This window comes from Zeugodacus cucurbitae, chromosome 6, assembly GCF_028554725.1.
Source record: "Zeugodacus cucurbitae isolate PBARC_wt_2022May chromosome 6, idZeuCucr1.2, whole genome shotgun sequence".
NCBI lineage: Eukaryota > Metazoa > Arthropoda > Insecta > Diptera > Tephritidae > Zeugodacus > Zeugodacus cucurbitae.
Window position 1 is genome coordinate 51,106,734 of NC_071671.1, and position 19,482 is coordinate 51,126,215.

Genomic DNA, 19,482 nt, shown 5'->3' on the forward strand with positions numbered 1-19,482 from the left:
TAAGCTGGATATCCGAATCTTACGCCTGTGATGTTCTTTCAGATTTTGTCAACCAGATATTGTACCAGATCGCATTTATTTTAGACAGAAAATAATTATATTTTTTTCTGGCCGAAAAGCCGCTTTTTATAGGCTCCAACTTAAAGTAGATTAGAGACTTCAGCTTAATGCTGTGCTGTACGAACTATGTCGTTTAAGAACCTAAATTTTATACAATTAGACGCAGCAACTTTTTCTCAAATGTATCTTGAATTTTATCTACAAAGATCCAATATTATAAAATTTTTGCCTGCTTTTAGACAATGTAAGAATGTCCGCGCTTCACTTCATCTCATTCCAGACAGCTTCCACATTCTTCTTCACATACTATGTGCATATGTATCTTCTAGTTATTTGGAAAATTCTTTGCGTGACTTTAGTAGTATTTCGAAACAAAATCTCAAACATTCACATTACACAAAATACAAAAAAAAAATAATAAGAGAACACAATTTAGCTGCCAACAGCAACAGGCCTCTGCGGCACAGGTCTCTCGGTATTTGGCGCTGCACGCTGTCGATGATTTCATTCGCATTTTATAGCCTCGCTGGTAAATGTAAACTTTCGAGTTTATGGAAAAAAGAAACAACGCCAATATGCATTTGTATACATTAAATACATACATATAAGTGTATATACTCGTATTTACGCGGTCGAACTGTTTATATGCGAAACATATTTCTGCATTTTCGTACAATAACAACAAAATAACATCAATTACCGATATGGGGTCAGCGCTGAAGTGTTAATCAAAAAACACATGTAAATATATAAAAACAACAGGAAACCTCAAAAAAAAAAATAAAAGTCTCCAAAAATAAAATACTCTCCAAAAAATCACTCCAGCTACAAAAATCTCTGTAAGAGCAAATAAAATTATATAATAACTTAAAATGCAATAAAATAAAGAATTAGCAAAAAATGCAAACTCTCCACTCGCACAAAAAATGAAATCACCTCAATTTGTTGTTGTCTCCACACTATTCTTCGAAGTTCTTTTACAACGCACTTGTTTTATTGTTTTTGTATTTACGCAGAACAAATCCGACTTCTTTGTTATCAAGTTCCCATTTAAAATGACCGTATTAACCCAAAATACTATTACTCTGTATAACGGTAAGTCACAGACTCCGCGGCATTTGCGGTTACAGTTGCGTTTTGTTCTTTAAATTGGTTTTATCAGCCGACAGTTTGTCTGGAAATTATGCTTTCAAAGCACTTTATTTAGAAATTCAGTACGTCATTATTTAATGTTTATATAGATACCCCTTTGTGTCATGCCATTTTTTCTCAGTACTCTCTACTTGATTGGCTGTAACCAATTTAAAATTAATTCATTGTTAATTATAAAGAAAGTGACGAAAGTTTACCTTGGAATTTTTGCGGTTATTGACCCCGAAATCGTCACAATTCAGTTAAAGAACGTATTGAGTTACGTCAAGAAGATTAAAATTGAGAAGCAAAAGAGAAGAGAAAAATCTGGAGATTTATACTTTCGATCGTCTCCAGAGCTGTCAGTTTGGGAGAAAATAATTCGTGAAACTCTTCTCGGGAGAAAAATTCAAGTATTATCTTCTACTAATCTCTATAAATAGCTCTAATTCTAGTCTTTTTGTCTGCGAGATTAAGGTTTTATGTGATAAATTTGATTCTTTAATGAATTCGGGCTAGAAGGAACTAAACTTGATTCATATCTTCACTTCTCTTTTCGGAAATCGACAAACCTTTTAGCTTAAATAGAATTACCCTGAATTTGTTCTCGTTCAATGACCTTCGATTCGGGAGAAATTCCCAATACTACATGGGAAATTTTACTGCCCCATTTTGAAAGCTTTCAGTTTTGAAAGCAAGCACTTTTTCGGAATGCATCCGAACACTTTCAAGATCCTTCTTATCAATAATATTTCGAAATTTTTTGCTCAAAGTAATAACATGTTTATTTCTAAGAGGCATGGCATATATTCACCTGATCTCACTGTACAGTTTCAGTAGTCTTACTTAAATAACTCAACTGACTGCTTAGTGTGATCTACAGTACTTTTTTGTCTTTCGCTTCCTCATTTTTAATAGAGCTTTTTAAAATGTATTCGGGAAATGGTTCGTTATCCCTATAGTCCATAATTAATGAATCGGGTTTAGCATTTTACTGATTATTCTAATCTCTCTCTTCGAAACAGTTAGTGTTTCTAGCATCAATTTGAGCAACGATAGGTATTCGAAACAATTCAATGAAAACTTGTTCATGTTTTGGATCTTACGTGGGATCCTTAGATCTCTTTGCAAGTAAAATAAAGGGAAAGAAACGTTTGAAAACAGCAAGTTTTTGCAGATCTGTTGAGCTTTAAGATCGAATGAACTGTCCCAATTTTTCGCCGAAACACAATATTTTTCAAATAATGGACATTACAATATAATTGGCCCGAGTAGAAACTAAAAAATTACTTTATTAAAATCTACATAAATTTTATTATTGTCAGTTGATTGTAAAATTTATAAGAAACATGGTTTCTTTTTTAATTGTGGTAAACATCGTGCTTTCGTCGTTCGTGCATTCAGCAACAACATTTTTATTGTTGTTTTTGCTTCGAGGAAAATGTAATTTAATCATCACCAACACCAAGTTGCCAAGGCAAACAAGCGTTGAGGTATAAAAACATGTCAAGTCCGCTGTGTATTGGTGAGTAGGGGGTCCCATGATGCTACACGGCTACACATTTGAAGAAGAATTTATGTACGAATATATAACACATATATAAAATACATATGTAAAACCCTCGTGTGTGTGTGTAAGAAATATAGAAAACTAGGCAAAAGTTACACAACACTTGAGCGCAGAGATTTCGAAAAGTAAAAAAATGAAAACATTGGAAAACTATGCGAGAGAGAGTGAGAGCGCAAGATCACTGCGCGTCGAAAATGTAGGAAAATTACTGAGTTCAGTCGAATCGAGATGTACAGCTACAGGTTCCCAAAAGGCGTAAAGATTTCCACATGCTCTCGGTCTAGCAACCAACCGACCGAACGATCTATTTAGTCGCTGTCGCCGCTGCTGCTGCTGCTGCTGCTGGCGACCAAGCAATGTGGTGATCCTCACTTGTGTTACCTCAGCTGTTGGCCACATTCAGCGGCGCAGACTCATATCCATATGCAGTCTGTAGATCGGTAGTCTGTGGCGCAGTTTGTATGTGTGCGCCTGCCTCCGTCCGGAAATTCTAAATATAGCTCGATCACTCGTCGTTCGGCTGTATTCGAACGTTGTTAGTGTTAGTGAAATGTGGTGTGTTGAAATGCGCAGGCGCATTAAAAATGGCGAGAGTATCAGGAGTTCGAATAGTAAAGGCTTGCCACACTCACACACTCTCACAACAAAATCACACATATCACTCGACTGAGGATCGTTTACACATGAAGCGACTGTGTATATGAAGAGGGGCAGTGTTGTTGGTCGCAAAGGTGAGGTTGCGGAGGATGTGTGGAGGCCACCGCATCTTCTTACGCCCAAACACATTCACAATATATGAGTGTTTATATCTATAGTAGTATATATGTATACTTATATATCGGTTTATTTGCTGTAGTACAACAAAAAAGTCATAAAAATTGTAGTAAAAAGAGTGAGGTGCGCGGCGCGGCGTTCGCGGGTATTGAGTGGCATCACTAATGGCCTGCCAGTCTGCCTCATGGCGCGAGTATGGCGTTTATGCACGATCGTCGGCCATTTTGCTTCTTTGCACGCTGACGTGTCTGCGCTATGTCATTGTGTTCTTGCACTCTTTCATAATACCGCTTCGTCTACATATACATATATACATAAATATGTATATATATGTATTGATATGTACCTATTTATTTATTTATTTTATTTTTCTACATTCAAATTGTTTTTTCTTCTTTAAAGCGGCATTTAATTTTTTGTATAGAGATTTTTTACGTATATTTTTCGAAGTTTGGTTTGAAGATATATTTTTGTAAGATAAAATTTTCATGAAAATGCCTATAAAAAATTAACAAAAAACAAGTAAGGAAAGGCTAAGTTCGGCTGTAACCGAAAATTTTATACTCTCGCAATTTATTGAAGAAATTTTGTTAAGATAACACACAAATTAACCCATAAATTCGGCATATAGATATGAGGGCTGAGGTAATATCCAGGTACACTACATATATCCAGAACTATACACCTTAATTTCGCAAAGATATGGTATCTCACATATTACCCAATACATATATGCGTAATAAAGCCCAACGAATTTTTGAAAAACCTATAATTAGGTATATGGAAACTAGGAGATGTTATGACCCGATTTTAATAATTTTTGGATCAGAGACACACTATTAGAAGAAAACAATTAAATTATCTGAGAGATTTACCCATATTTTCGGTTAAAATTTAACCTTAGGCGCTGAGTTCAACACGTTCGATATCTGGAGCCTTGAAAAGTTATAGTCCGTTTTCGACAATTTTTTCGCAAGTGATGCCACAGATCATATACAGTATTTGTGTAAAGTTTTATTTCACTATCATCATTGGTTCCTAATGTATATATTATAAAGTGAAGGATTCAGATGGAATTCAAAATTAAGTTATAAAGAAAGTAGTCGTGGTTGTGAACCGATTTCGCTCATTTTTAAATCGTGTTGTCAGGGTGTTAAGAAAATATTATATACCGAATTTCATTCGAATCGGTCGAGTAATTCCTGAGATATGGCTTTTGACCCATAAGTCCCTCCCATTTTTCATGTTTTAAAAAAATTTCCTTCTGCTATTTCTTCTGTAAAATTTAGTGTATCTGACCTTTTTGGTTAGTGAGTTAACCCACTTTAAGTAATTTTCAACCTAACTTTCGTATGGGAGGTGGGCGTGGTTATTATCCGATTTCTTTCATTTTTGGACTGTATAAGGAAATGGCTAAAAGAAACGACTGCAGAAAGTTTGGTTTATATAGCTTTATTGGTTTCCGGCTTATATACAAAAAACCTATTTGGGTCACGCCCACTTTTCAAAAACAATCACATCCAAATGTGCCCCTTCCTAATGTGATCCTATGTTCCAAATTTTATTTCCATAACTGTAAATAAAGATATGAAAACAAAATTTGGAACATAGCATCGCATTAGAGAGGGGCACATTTGGATGTATTTTTTTTTTCAAAAGTGGGCGTGTCCCCACCCCCAAAGAGGTTTTATGTATATATTTTGCAAACCAAAAAAACTATATAAACCAAACTTTCTACAGTCGTTTCTTTTAGCCATTTCCTTAACAGTTCAAAAATGAAAGAAATCGGATAATAACCACGCCCACCTCCCATACAAAGGTTAGGTTGAAAACTACTAGAAGTGGGTTAACTCAATAACGGAAAACTTCAGAAACACTAAATTTCACATAAGAAATGGAAGATGGAAGCTGCACTCAGATTTTTTACAAAATGGAAAATGGGCGTGGCGTCGCCCACTTATGGGTCAAAACCCAAATCTCACGACCTACTCGATCGATTTCAATGAAATTCGGTATATAACACTTTCTTGACACCCTGATGACACGGGTGGAATATGGGCTAAATCGGTTCACAACCACACCTACTTCCTATATAACTCAATTTTGAATTCTTCGGATTCGTTCACTTTATAATATATACATTAAGAACCAATGAAGATATCGTAATAAAACTTTACACAAATACTGTATTTGAGCTGTGACAACACTTGTGGAAAAATTGTCAAAATCGGACCATGATTTTTCAAGGCCCCTGATATCGAACATGAAGAACTCGATGCCTAAGAAAAAATTTTCACCGAAAATATAGGTAAATCTCTCAGATATTTTAATGTAATTCATTCCCTTTGAATTTTTTTTCTTATCACATTTTGTCTGTGTAGCACATGTGGTTAAAATCGGGTCATAACTTCCCCCAGATCCCATATACCTAATTATAGATAATATAAAATTAAGTGGGCGTATAGTCTTCGATATATTATATCATGGTGGTGAAAACGGTTCAGGAATTACCGCAGTCCCCATATATTATTTATGATGATTTTCGTTATTCTATTGAACTTTAATCAGCATATATGGGTCGAATTGTGTTATCTTTATAAAATTACATCAATAAATTGCGAGAGTATAAAATGTTCGGTTGCACCCGAACCTAGCCTTTCCTTACTTGTTTAAATTATTTTTGATTAAAATAAGAGATTAAATTATTTATTAACGAAAAGGTTTTGTTATTATTTAAAAAAATAATTTTATAAAAAATTGAAATTCTGTTACTATAAACCTATCTGGAATCCACCTGAAGACACACTTAAAATCTTTTTCAAATCGGTCCAGCCGTTTAGGAGGAGCTTAGTGACGTACAGAAGACTTTTATATATACATATAGATTTTATTTAAAAAAAATTGAATTTGTCTAATTGTGTTCAAAATACAAAAAATTATATGCTCCTTTTTTATAAAATTTTATTTTCTCCTCTAATCATTCCCTATATAATCCCGTAATAATTCCAATTAATTTTCCTACTCAATAAACTTCACCGCCCTTTTTCTGAACTTTTTGCACCTGACCTCCCTGCCTCCTCCAACCCCACTTTCCGCCTCGCATTCGCCCTGGCGATTACCTTGTCTGCCTCACGTTTTTCGCATGCGACTGCGTTCTAAGGAAAACTTTTTGTTTGCGTCTATTTTAAATGATTATGATTTTTTTTATAAACATTTTCATAAATACTCGCATCTGAATGAATGTATACATGTACACATATGTAGGTGCGCTCGTCGGCAAATCGGTGGCACACTCATCATCGGCATGCCGCCGGCGAATTTATAAATAAAAGGATAATTTTGGATTTTTAAGAAAAGCATCGCTTTAAATTTTTCTTTTAAAAATACACCACTCGAAACTATTTTCGAATTTGATTTTGAATTTAAAATTAAACTGTTCAACAACCACCACCCGCTGTCACGCATACGGCAGCATTACTTGGCGCTCAACGCTTGTGGGGGAAAGGGCGGTAGGAGGGGGCGAGTGGCATTTCGCAGGCATTGTTTGCTTAGATTTTCTTCTTTTAGTTGTTGTTGTTGTTGTTCTTGTTCTTATTTTGTTTCTGTTTCTAGAAACACTTTTTTGTGTTTTACTTTGGTATTTGTTTGTTGTTTTTGTTTTATATTTTCCAAGCGAATTTCGATTTCATTGCGTGCGGGGCGGATATGCTGATTTCTATGTATGTTTGTATGTATGTATGTATGTGTACATATGTGCATTTAAATTTACAACTTGCATGTTTTTATACTCTTTGCTACTGTTGTTGTTGTTTTTGTGCAAATTCTTAATTTATGTGTGCGGCAGCTGACGGGTCTGACGCACTTGAATTCTTCAGTGACTCGTTCGATTCCATTATGCTTTGGTATGTTAGTACACATATACATACATATATGCGTGTGTATGTATGTATGTGTGTTAGCACATATGTATATGTGTATGTATGTATCTTGCATATGTTTATGTTTTCTACTTTAAACTCAAAGACATGTGTTTTTGCTGCGAGAAGGCCTCCCGCCTTCGCCTTATACGCAATCATTATATGTATGTGCACTTATAGGATGTTTCAGTTGGGACTGATCGACAGTGGCTGGAAACTTATATAGGATAACCTTATCCAGTTATGCATTTAACATTTCGGTGTTACGTCCAAGTAATGTGTTTAAGGCTGCCTCAGTGATTCCTCGAAGTTGTCGTCATGGCATTTTAAGGTCTCAAGTGTCGATATCGGGTCTAATAGAGTTTTTAACACTTTGTTTCAAAGCAGCAAAGGCCAGAACTTTATGAACTTCTTTGTTCATCCGAATTATCTGGTCTAAGATGGATTCGCAGTACCTAACTTATGAATGTTATTGTTCTCTGGCATTACTGATGGAGATCAGGCTCATTTACCAATGAAAACCGGATTATACTAAATAGTCTGAGTTCCATAAGAATTTAGAACAACTTCATTCTCTGTACCATTAAGAATTTTGCGATGAAAGTTCAAGGTTATTAAGACCTATTACGATCGTGCCTTTTTCTAGGAACTTTTGTAGGAAGTATTCAATATCAGAAGGGAACTTTTGGTCTAATGATTATGAGGTTCCCAAGCTCAAGATATCAATGCAACCAATATTAATTGAGTTTGTGACCGAAGAGAATCTTTGACCAAGTCATTATCATCAAAAGTATACTCTACAGAAGCGTTATTTTTTAGAATCTAAGATTTCTTCACATACAATTAGAAGAAGGCAGACAGTCGTCATTTTAACTGTCTGTATCTACAACTTAAAAATGCCTTTATCTTTCCTGTAGATTAGCTCTCCCATGGGTTTATTGAGCTCTATATACGTATAGCAGTAAATCAGGTAACTCTATGGTAATGGTGGTCATTCAAATTTTCATCCAAGGCAAAAAGTCGAATGAATCTTCGGGTGATATACTAGCTAAAAGATGAGCAATATAGAACCACTCCTCTTCTTACTCAGAGTTGTTAGGCTTAACTATTGCGCGCTCTAAGAAGCTTATGAGCGATCTTCAATTCTCCTGTTGTCCTAACCAACAATCCTTATCTCGCAGCTTAAAGGGTTTTGAGACGGAGCGTCTCACATTGTTCATCCTGAAGATAATGTTATTTGTGTATGGAACATACCTACTGCATCAAAAAATTTCCGCGGTCAGTAATTCATTTTTGAATATGATCTAGCCAAGTGGATAGTAAGTTCGGGGTAAGATCATAAGATCCCTGTAATGTAAGACATAATTCGGATTCTTCGAATTTTCTTCATTTTCTTCTTACTGATAGATATTTCGGCCAAATCCAATATAAATTTTATTCATACTACAGCATTAGTAAGGACGTCTAGGTTGGATTTAATATCGTCCCATGCTTTCTTGATATTAATAGCATTGTTTACATTTATGAAACGCCCGAACAGATGGTTATTCCAAATATATTATTTTATATAAGTCTACGGTTTCAGTGGTCGGCGTTATAATAGGGGTCAAAGACATAATAGACTCAAAAAAGAGGTAACTTCATTCAGCTATTCGCTAAAGAGACACAACCACATTTTACCTTTTGTTCATTAGAATATTTGTGACCGAACTGTGTTAGGAATCCTATATTCGAATGAAGAGAGCAATATTAGGATTATTGCGAATTTTAAACCGTTTCGTTACTGTTGTGTAGATCAAGAGATGATCTTCATAAGGATTATAATACAACCATTAGCTTCTTAAAGTACTCGAAAAGTGTTGATCTTGCTAGCCCACTCAATACTAGTTTCTTTGATGGTCATTATAATAAAATCATAATCTGCATTCCCTCTTAAGCACCAATATTAAAATTCTTCAAGCGGCATCATATAACCATTCAAATAACTCATTATAATACCGTAACGATCCGCCTTTTACTCGTCACTCGTGTTTTCTTACAAAAATCAAAAACGCAAACCAAATGCTAACATAAATTTTGGCTACGTTGAAGTGTTGTAGCACCTCTCTTAATTGCTTCCGCCGCGACGTAAGCTAAGAGCCATAAGGAGATGAGTCGCCTAAACAGAAGTATAAAGATGGGGGGAATTGATTTTTTTCTGTACATGTTTGTGTGAAGGAAGACAATTTTAATTACTTTTTAAAACTGACAACAACAACTACATTGTACACTTAACACGAGTAGTTTCAGAGTTGGAACCAAGGAAGGAAATCGAACCTTCCGATTACCGATTGGGACTGTGCAAGAGGGGGGAATTTAGGAAACAAAAAAATGTCCGCTGTCGATATTCAGCCATAAATAATAGGCGCACGTGTAGGCAAACACTCCCCACTCTCGTTGGCACACATACGAATACATACAAGTACATACATTCAGACTCGTCGAGCTCGTGTGCTATGGAATCCACATAAAGTGCTCTGCAGCAAATCAAAGGCTCATTTAGAAAGAAAATTCGATTTCCCGCTGTTTTGCTTACGCTGCCACTCTAACTACTTTCGCACATTTTCCAAAGGTGAAATGCGTACCATTCAGTTGGAAGTCATTAGCGTTTCAATACAAAGCGTTGTGTTGACAAATGTGGGTGTCGAATTAATGTCGAAACTAAAGGAAATTTCGTGTGCTGCGGCGGTGAAGATTCAGGAATAGGCCATTCACTTTAAGTGAAATTTGGACATTTACACATCGATAGCGCTTGTTACTTTTTCGAAAACCAAATTCGAAAACTCCCATTACATTGTGTTTGCAAACCTAAAATCTTCTTTGGATTTGGTTTATTTGAGAATATATTCTAAAAATCGCAGCGATGTTGCTAAAACTCTGTACTTTCTTCATAACCAAATGGGTTTCGAAGAGTTACCGCTGCTTTTGGACACGGTTAATCAATCTCAGAAGACCAGAGCTTCACGGCCTTGTTTGTTCACCCGGAATATGTGTCTAAGAGCATTCACAATATCTCACTTTTGGAGCTTCAAAATTTATTTAACAAATCCGTATGTTCCGTTACGATACGCAATGATTCCGGTCTTTACGGAAGCTTTCCTGAGTTTTTGGTGCACTATATGCCGGATTATACTATGATCTGAGCTCGATAAGCTTGATTGTTATCCAAGATTTGGCGTTTCATCTAGATCTGATCCCTAATATACTTACAAGACCTGAAATAAAAGTCTATTAAAATATCTTCTCGTATATAAATCCTTTATCGGTTCAATTTTGGGAAAGCAGATGGTGGATATAGTTTTTTTTTTTGAAATTGGACAACATTTATGGCGTAACTTCAAAAGTGTACACGTATCCGTCAGCCTGTCATAAAATTAGAGACTTCTCTAGTCGAGACTTTGGACTGAAGTTATGAGAAATCTCTGAGAGTTTTCGTGACTTCATGGGAGCTTGCCCCAAAACGGAAACTCCTTCGTAGCTCTCTCAGTATTGTATGTCACTAGTAGTTGACTTACTTATTTCCATACTATTTTGAAAACCCCTACCCACAGTTAGACACAAATTAGTTCATCGGAACACATGTAGCCTAATACCAAACATATGTAAGCATCTAAGTCGGCTTGTGCAGTTAGTGAGTCGTCTCAGCAATTGAAAATCATGTAGGGAGACGTTCACTCGAAAAGGTAGCCAGCCAGCGGTAGTCACGAAAAAGGATGAAAATAGATACAAAAACAAAAAAAATAGTAACAGACTACGGCTGCAGAAGCAACAGGAGGCACTTGAAATCGGAGACTAATTGCCACAATGGCTGGCAAGTTGAAAAGGCCAAATGTGTGCAGACACCGTACGCTAGAAGTAACGCAGCAGATCCCCTTCTCGATACAGCTGTGGATGTGTTAGTAGTATATAAGACAACCATATAATGGTACAAGAGGCTTAAGTACCTTAAAAGGCTGCCGTTTGAAGGGCGCAACTCGAGCGAGTAAGCGTCATAGACGAGCGGGTTGAGTACTTGACTAACTAACGGAAGGTTGTGGGTGCACAACTTGGCTGTGATAAATTGAAAACTATCGGATAAGTTTGTAGACTTACTTACTTAAACACTGCTGTATTTTACTGCACTCTTCTCATATATATTTATTTATTTTTAATTTATTATAATTTCCATTAGGAAATTTCCTTAGAAAAGGACACTTTTTGAAGGATTTTTGCCTGCAGCTCTTGGTTCTTTTTGCTTTTATAAAATAAACAGCAATTTTCACATCCTCTCCCTCTCTGCCTCTTTCTCTCTCTATAGTAGCAGGCAACATGTGTCCTTTTTATAAGTACTTCTTATGCTCGCACTTGTCTCTTACGCCCATTAATTTTAATATTTACTGTGTGTTTATTTCCATTTTCCCTCCTAATTGTCAACAGCTGAGCGCTGCTGTTTAATATTTTTAGTTTTTATTTTGGAATTTGCATTTATTTTTAAATATCAAAACAATGCTAAAAATACATAAATTGGACGACTTATAGTCTGCATATAAAAATATTTATTTTAAGTACATGTGTGAATATATATTAATAAATATATGTTATTTAGTGGGTGCTCACAGCAAATTTGGAACATACATATTTATTTACGCATTTGTATCCTGTGAACAGCTGTGTTTTGAATGGGAGATTCGAAATTCATGAAAAAATTATCTTTTTGGTGTTGTTGGAAGAAGTTCTCCCCAACTACTATTAGTTATATGAAATTTCAATGAAAAAACTCTGACAACTCCGCATATGATCCATCAAAATGAAAGCTGTGATTCTCTAACTGCAACTTCAATGGCTTTGAGTATATGTGTGTTCTATTTGTGAACTACTGACTAAAGCAGAGTCGCCATTGCCTTTGAAATAATACCATCTAAGTGCTCCTAGAAATAGTTCGACACAACTTATGAAAGGAACAATAAAGTGCTAGAAAGATAAAAGTCACTAGAAGTGAATATACTCGACCGATATAGCCAATTGGCCTGATCAATTAATTTGAAAACAATAAGATGTTGGAAAATGTCATAGGATCGAAAATTCGGGTTCCTTGGCTTATGAAATTTCATTCCGCCTTTGAACTGACGGTAGAGATTACTCCATGTGTCTCGAGATATTACATTCCTCTTCTATTCTAGTTCGTCAAGCTAGTTCAACAGCGTAGACCGTTTGTTGTCATATAGACTAAGAAGAGCACTTCACTAAAATAAAATTTCTCAATTGGACCTCATACAGCATTCTTGCAAACCTATAACAATCTTAACGTCCTTTCTTGAGGAAGATTTTTCGTTGAAATCTGTCGGTTTTGCAATAACAAAGACCTAAGTTCTCAGTCCGCTTCCATTTTCTCTTCAAACATCGATCTTTAAGTCGATGGGAATGTGTCTCATATCGTTGGAAATCTCTTCATATGACCCGCGATACTACTTTCACTGCTTCTTCGTCGAACTATTGAACCAGCTCATGTTTTCGTTGTCAAAAAACTTCAAAGTGCTCTTCACTATAACAGAAGAGCTTGGAGTTCATCCATCCTTCATTCTAGTCTATATAAATCTGTGTTTCTGATCTGATCGAACTCATACTAATCTCTGAATCTATAAATAATCCATCTTTCATATAATAAATCTTTTTGTACTTCCTTATGGGAGGCTCATCGTTGGATCATTAAGTAGTTTTTTTCTTTTTACAATAACACACAGTTCTCAGTCCACTTCCATTTTCGCTCCGAACATCGATCGCTAAGTGAAATGATGTCCTGCTCTCTCTCTCTGGATGAACAGCTGAAAGAACTCCTGGGGGGTTTTGAATACCACATGGTGTATGGTGTCTAGGTTGAGATTCTAGTGAGGAACCTATGCTCCATAAAAGATAACATATTTTGTCTTGTGTCTTAAAGGTAGATTTCCACTTTCAATATCTTTAAAATTGATCGATGTTCTTGTATTTCGTTTGAGATTACTTATATTGAACAACTTGGTTAGTGTATTAACTCTGTAAATGATTATCGGGTGTAATTTTATTAGCTCCAAGACTCCATTGACATAATATTTAATTGAATTTTATTTCAAAACTTTCAAGAATTTTTAATCTCACAACTCAGAGTTGTTTTTGAGTGATTTCTACTCAGTAGAGTGAGTATCTTATTTTGTTGTTGTAGCAACTTATGTAGATTCGAGATCTATATAATTAAGGCAAGTTTAAAAGAAAAGCCGCTAAAAAGTGGAATATATTTTTTTATTTATTTTGAATTAGAATACTCTAATGAAATCTAGAAAACATAGTCAATAGGGGAGGATGTATGTATACACACTTAGATAATTAAATATATGTATGTATGCATGCTTGCCTTTTCAAAATCACCGATGATTCAAAACATCTTCGTCTGCTCGCGTTCTTTAGACACTGTTCCTTCCAATTAAAATACAGATTCTTCACTCATACACACTCCTACATACGCGTGTAGGTTTGCATTTGTATAATTCGTTCACAGCTCATTTATCATTGAGTTTAAGCATACAAAATAACAACAACAGGAACAAGAAGAACACCAACAACAATAGCTAAGTTGTGTAGTGAAGGAAAAATAAATTAAAGCGGAAAGTAGATTGAAATACATATTTTCGAAATGACGGCAATCGAATGGCTGCTGCGGCACCTGTCGCTTCTTAGCAACAAAACTGCTCTTCTTCTTATTCTGCTTCTATTAGCTGCACAACAACAGCAAGATTAGAAGAGAGAAAAAAAATTATTATAAGAAACTAGAAACTTTAGTGAATCAAGACAATTGTAACATGGCGAACAGCTTGCCCCTGGCCTTTGGCATCGTCTCGGCTGTTCGCTGAAATGAAGAATCGAATAAACAAATAAACAGAAAATTTGGATATACATATATATCCATGGATTTATATGTTTGCATATCTCACTAATATATTTGATGAACATTTTTTGTTAGAATATTTGAAAATAATTGTTAGATTTCGGTGAACGCACAGTGGGTTTATTATTTACAATAAATTTTTTTGTTTTTTTAATATTTTGCTAAGAGTTATGAAACATATTGAACCGAAAATTGAAAACATTTCAATTTAAATTATTTTTATTTTTTCTTAATTGAGTAAAATTAACCAATATATCATAGACTTTTTTTTTAAATAAAATAAAAAATTGTCCAATTTCAATATATAGTTAAGCATGCTGAAGAGGAAATCTTCAATGGAACCTCTACAGTTGCTTCATGAAATATTTTGATATATGTACCTTGTGAATATATATATTTTTTCATTGTGAATATATATATCTCAAGAGACTTGAAGTTATAAGTTTTTCGAAAAAAAAAATAAGTCCATTCAGTAGAAGTATTTTGGTGGATTTGGTGCTGAGTTAATTTTATAGTTCACCAAAATATTCCTATGAAAATTAAAGTCATTAAATTGCACGAGGTGTGTTCAAAACATAACGGAAATTTTAAAATTTTCTATTATCCAAAAGTCCAATTGTTCATATTTAAATTCTTGTCCAAAAACAATATTGTAACGATGGTCCAGCCTCTATATTCGCCAGACATGGCTCCGTGTCACCTTTTTCTTATTCCCAAAAATAAAGAGAATCTTAAAGGGCCGTCGTTTCCAAGCACACAAGAAATCGAAAGAGCCAAGGCTATCTCAAAAATCGAATTTAAGAAGTGGTTCGACGATTAGAAGTAGCGCTGGCATAGGTGCATAATATCGGATGAATTGCGATAACAACAATTAAGAGCTCCATAGAGTAAATGTGTAGCCATGTGTCATGTTCATGAAAGTCAATTTCTCTTAATTTCAAAAGCTCGAATATGACCTATAAAATGGCTATATTTTTTTGCTCTGGTATACTCTGTGTTCTCAAACAGGTCCTTTAGTTTCTATAAAGAGATGTTCAGCATTATACAGGTCATCTGTTGAAAATAACAACTTAATCTCTGAAAATATTTTAATATTTTTGAGAAACTACTTTCCTATTCTTGGATTCTATGAGAAGCAAGTAGCCAAAGCTGTTTGGAAGAAGGCGAGGTGGAATCATCTGAGCATTTCCCCCTCCACTGTCCAGCTATTGCCAGACTGAGGTTGAAACACCTCGGAAGGCCCATTTTCGGCGATCCTAGCGAATTGGCTAGAACCGACATAGGCCGACTAAAGAAATTCGTAACAGACTTCAAGCGTTTTGCTGAATTTTAAGGCAGTAGCATGTTTTAATGAAATGTAATTTTTCTATTTTCACAAATGTCTTTAAAAAGACCTTAACTTTAGTAAGAACCCATGGAGATTCAGGATTTATTTTAAGAAAGCTAGTGATTAATTTCAATGAAAAATAATTGTCTCCCATGAAGCGTCAGATCAGATCAAGAGTCCATTGTCGTTCTCTACTGTGACTAATGAAGTGCATTTCGTCAATTACTAAGAAGAGAAATGGTTGTAATTGATGAATAGCGAGCGACTTGGGTTCCATGAAAATAATCTCAGATCACCATCGATTCTGGTCTCTTTAGAAAACCATAAATGATATTTAAATGCAATTGAAATCCACCCAAGTCCGCTCTGTATCCAGACGCCTTCAAAGTTCCGAAGTGTTGGCATAAAGGTTTCAATTTATAAATTTCGCATTACTCGTTCACACTGTTTTCGCTCCATCATCCGCCTTCTTCTGCGATTTATAGCTGGCTTGATGTGACACCACGCAAATTTCCACAAATCCACAACAGCTGGAAAGTGTTAGTGGCAGCTTGAGCTGGAGTCTTTTGGGGGTAATGGTGACAAGTGCACAGCGCATTCCTGCTTAATGTACTGTTCTCGCTTTTGTTTTTTGTTTTTTCTTGAACTTGTTGCTGTAACCTCAATGTGGCGCTCGGCGGTTGCGAATGCGCAAATTGTCACTGAAATGTTCGGCGACTTCGGAAGCCACAAGTTGGTATGCCACTTCGCTGTAGTCAAGATTAATGGTATCCTTTCAACTCTCGAACCGCGGTTGGTGTCAATCTGCATGTGGCTGACGGTTCACGTTTCGCCGCTGCGGTAAATATTGTCATGTGTTCTTCGTTCTTTGTTGTTGTAATTCAAAAGCAAGAGCATGTATTTTTTGTGTTTGTTGGTGTTGACATGTAATCTTTGCTGTAACTTTGCTTGATGATCTTCCTTCGTTGTTGTTGTTGTTGTTACCCTTAGCCGAGTTGAACTCACGCAAAGCTGGAACCAACTCGAATGCTCTTCTATGGTCTGGTGACATTTTGAAATCTGACTTCACTTTTATTTGTGTTGTTTTTGCTTTATTCCAATGACAGTGTGTAATTAAAGATTTACTCATTAGCTCGCTAGTTCCCTAGCATTACCGATTGAATTCGTTTTGGGCGTTGCTACATTGTTCTTGCGCGTTAGATTTTTATGTGTGAACCAATGAAATATGAGTTGTCGGACGGAGTGTCACTCCAGGAGGTTGGTGGCATAAGTGTAGCCGAGGAGGTGGTCGATGTGGCTTCATGTGCTCGAGGTTTTTTTGAGCTAATATGAAGCACTCATACCGAAGAAATTTGTATAATGAACCTAGAGAAGAGAAAACCTTGGATTTGGAAGGTCGACCTTTATTTTCTCTGAACCTACACGGTAAAAAGTTAGTTTTAAAACATACCTGTCTTTACGAACTTGTTTTATTGTTGGTTTTGTTCCTCTTTCTCCAAAAATCTGTTTGAAGAACAGATATTCAACTTTAGAACGTCAATTTTTCATATAATGCTGTTTTGAACCCAGTCAGTTTTATACGCCTCAGTCCAAATTTACGTAGTCTAGATCCATTCGGTCAATATTTGAAAAATCTGAATAAAACTTACCCGGTTTTGGATATAGATCATCTACCATCTATCTAATACCTCCCCTTAGACTCTATTTAACCCATCCTTCGTCAAAATGACTACGAACTATTTTATTTTCACTGTAAATATGTTTTTAATTGTTCGTGTTGATCTCCGTTCCGTTAAAAGAATATAAGTTTTCCTTTTTATTTTTGACTTGTATTTATTAATAATGAAATAAATAAATAAAAAAAAAATAAAACGCGTTCATTATTTCGACTCACACCCTACTGAAAATGGATTTGAAATAAGTCGTCGTCATATTGACGAAGAATGACGTTAATGTACAAAAAAAAGGATGACCGTCCAGGGTTAATGTTCCCCTGGATTTTCGTTCCTCTCGAAAATTAATCCACCTTGAACCTTTCCTTAGAGCTTGAGGAAGTAAGGAAGGGTCTTAATTGTAAGAAGTTTGAGTAATGAGATCTTTAAATTCGGTATCTGTTGATCCCTGAATAGTTCTTTACTTCAGATGTTGAAGGAACTCTTTGAAATTTCATAAGCGTAACGTTCTTCATATATACGTTAAATTGTCAATTTTCAAATCAGAACTCCAGTATAAATATCATGTCTGAAGCCCAATCCAAATCAAATGACCTCCACTGCACCGCTTCGACGACAGTTGGTTCTAGTAATCAGATCGAGCCCGGTCTAACATCCCATGAAAAAATACTAGAGAAATTCTATCAGAAATTTTCCATAATCTTTCAATACATTTTGCTGCATTACTTTAGCTTTCCTGCTTCTATTTTTAAGCTAACCCCAGCGTTTATGACGCTGTGTGGGTCAAAATTAATTCGCTTAGCATATTTGCGGCAAATACTTGCTTTACGCTAATTTTGGCTGCCAAATTTTATTTGCGGTTTGTTGTGAATGAAATAGTCGACGACCTATTGTGGTTGTTGTTGTGGTGCTGTTGTCCTATTTATGGTTTTGGCGCTGCTTTTCCTGCGTCAATCAACCATAAAAAGCGTCGAATGATTGGAAAATTAGTTGCGGTCGCTTTGGCTGGAATTAAAATTTATTAATCTAAATATTAGTGTGCGGTTTGCGTATTTTTCGTGCAGTTTGCTTGGATGGGGTAATGAGTGAGCGGAAATGTGGAATTTTGATATTCTACATTGAGAAAAAAGCCGCGGTTTGGCACGCATTTTTGTGAATGGAAGTCATAAAAAATTTCATCAAAAGCTTTTAAAAAGTATGTTTATACTACAATTGGATTTTTTTATTGAATATATATTTTTTTAATCATTATTGAGAAGCTGGGGACTCCGAAAGTGCCAATGTAACCCACTTACGGCCGTTGTTTAATAGATAATTGGTTCAAATATCATCCCTGATTGGGGTATCGGCTATAAGATTAAATGCTAGTTGAGAACATATGAACAAGAACTAATGGAAATGAACCTTGGGCATACCATAACCGTCTTCAGGCCTGTTACTTTAAAATAAGGTTAATTTTCATAGAATTAAATCCTTTTAACTCTGATCACAGCTCAATAAAAATACAATGAGGTCGCAGAGTATCAGCCGAAGGTACCTAAGTATCGTCTATAGATACTCGAACTACTTGAATCTACTAACTGATCTGCACTTCTGGTATAAAAGTAATATCTCGATTTGATGATAATGATTTTATGAATAATGGTAATATTGTTGTAACCACTATGTAGGCAATTACAGAATGTCACTAGAGACCTTCTATAAGCTTCTTTAAGTTGTTTAACTACTATCACCTTAAATTGATAGCAAAACGAATTCATCAGAATTCATTCATTCTACTTAATAAGTTCCAGAGTATTTTTTGACCCAATTTGAAAAACCTATAATTAGGTATATGAGAGCTAGGGGAAGTTATGACACTATTAGAAGAAAAATATTTCCTCTGAATTAAATTAAGATATCTGAGAGATTTAACGAAATTTTCGGTGAAAAATTACCATGGGGCATTGAACTCTTCATATTCGATATTCGGGGCTTACATCCAAATATGCCCCTTCCTAGTGCGATCCTTTGTTCCAAATTTTACTTTTATAACTTTATCTATGGCTTAGTTATGACACTTTATAGGTTTTTGGTTTTCGCCATTTTGTGGT

The 19,482-nt window shown here is 35.4% G+C and overlaps 1 protein-coding gene across 19 annotated transcripts in view; it reads left to right on the forward strand.

Moving 5' to 3' along the window:
- Positions 1–19,482, forward strand: part of LOC105214484 (myocyte-specific enhancer factor 2) — a 224,023-nt gene that overhangs the window by 83,850 nt on the left and 120,691 nt on the right. The window lies entirely within an intron of this gene.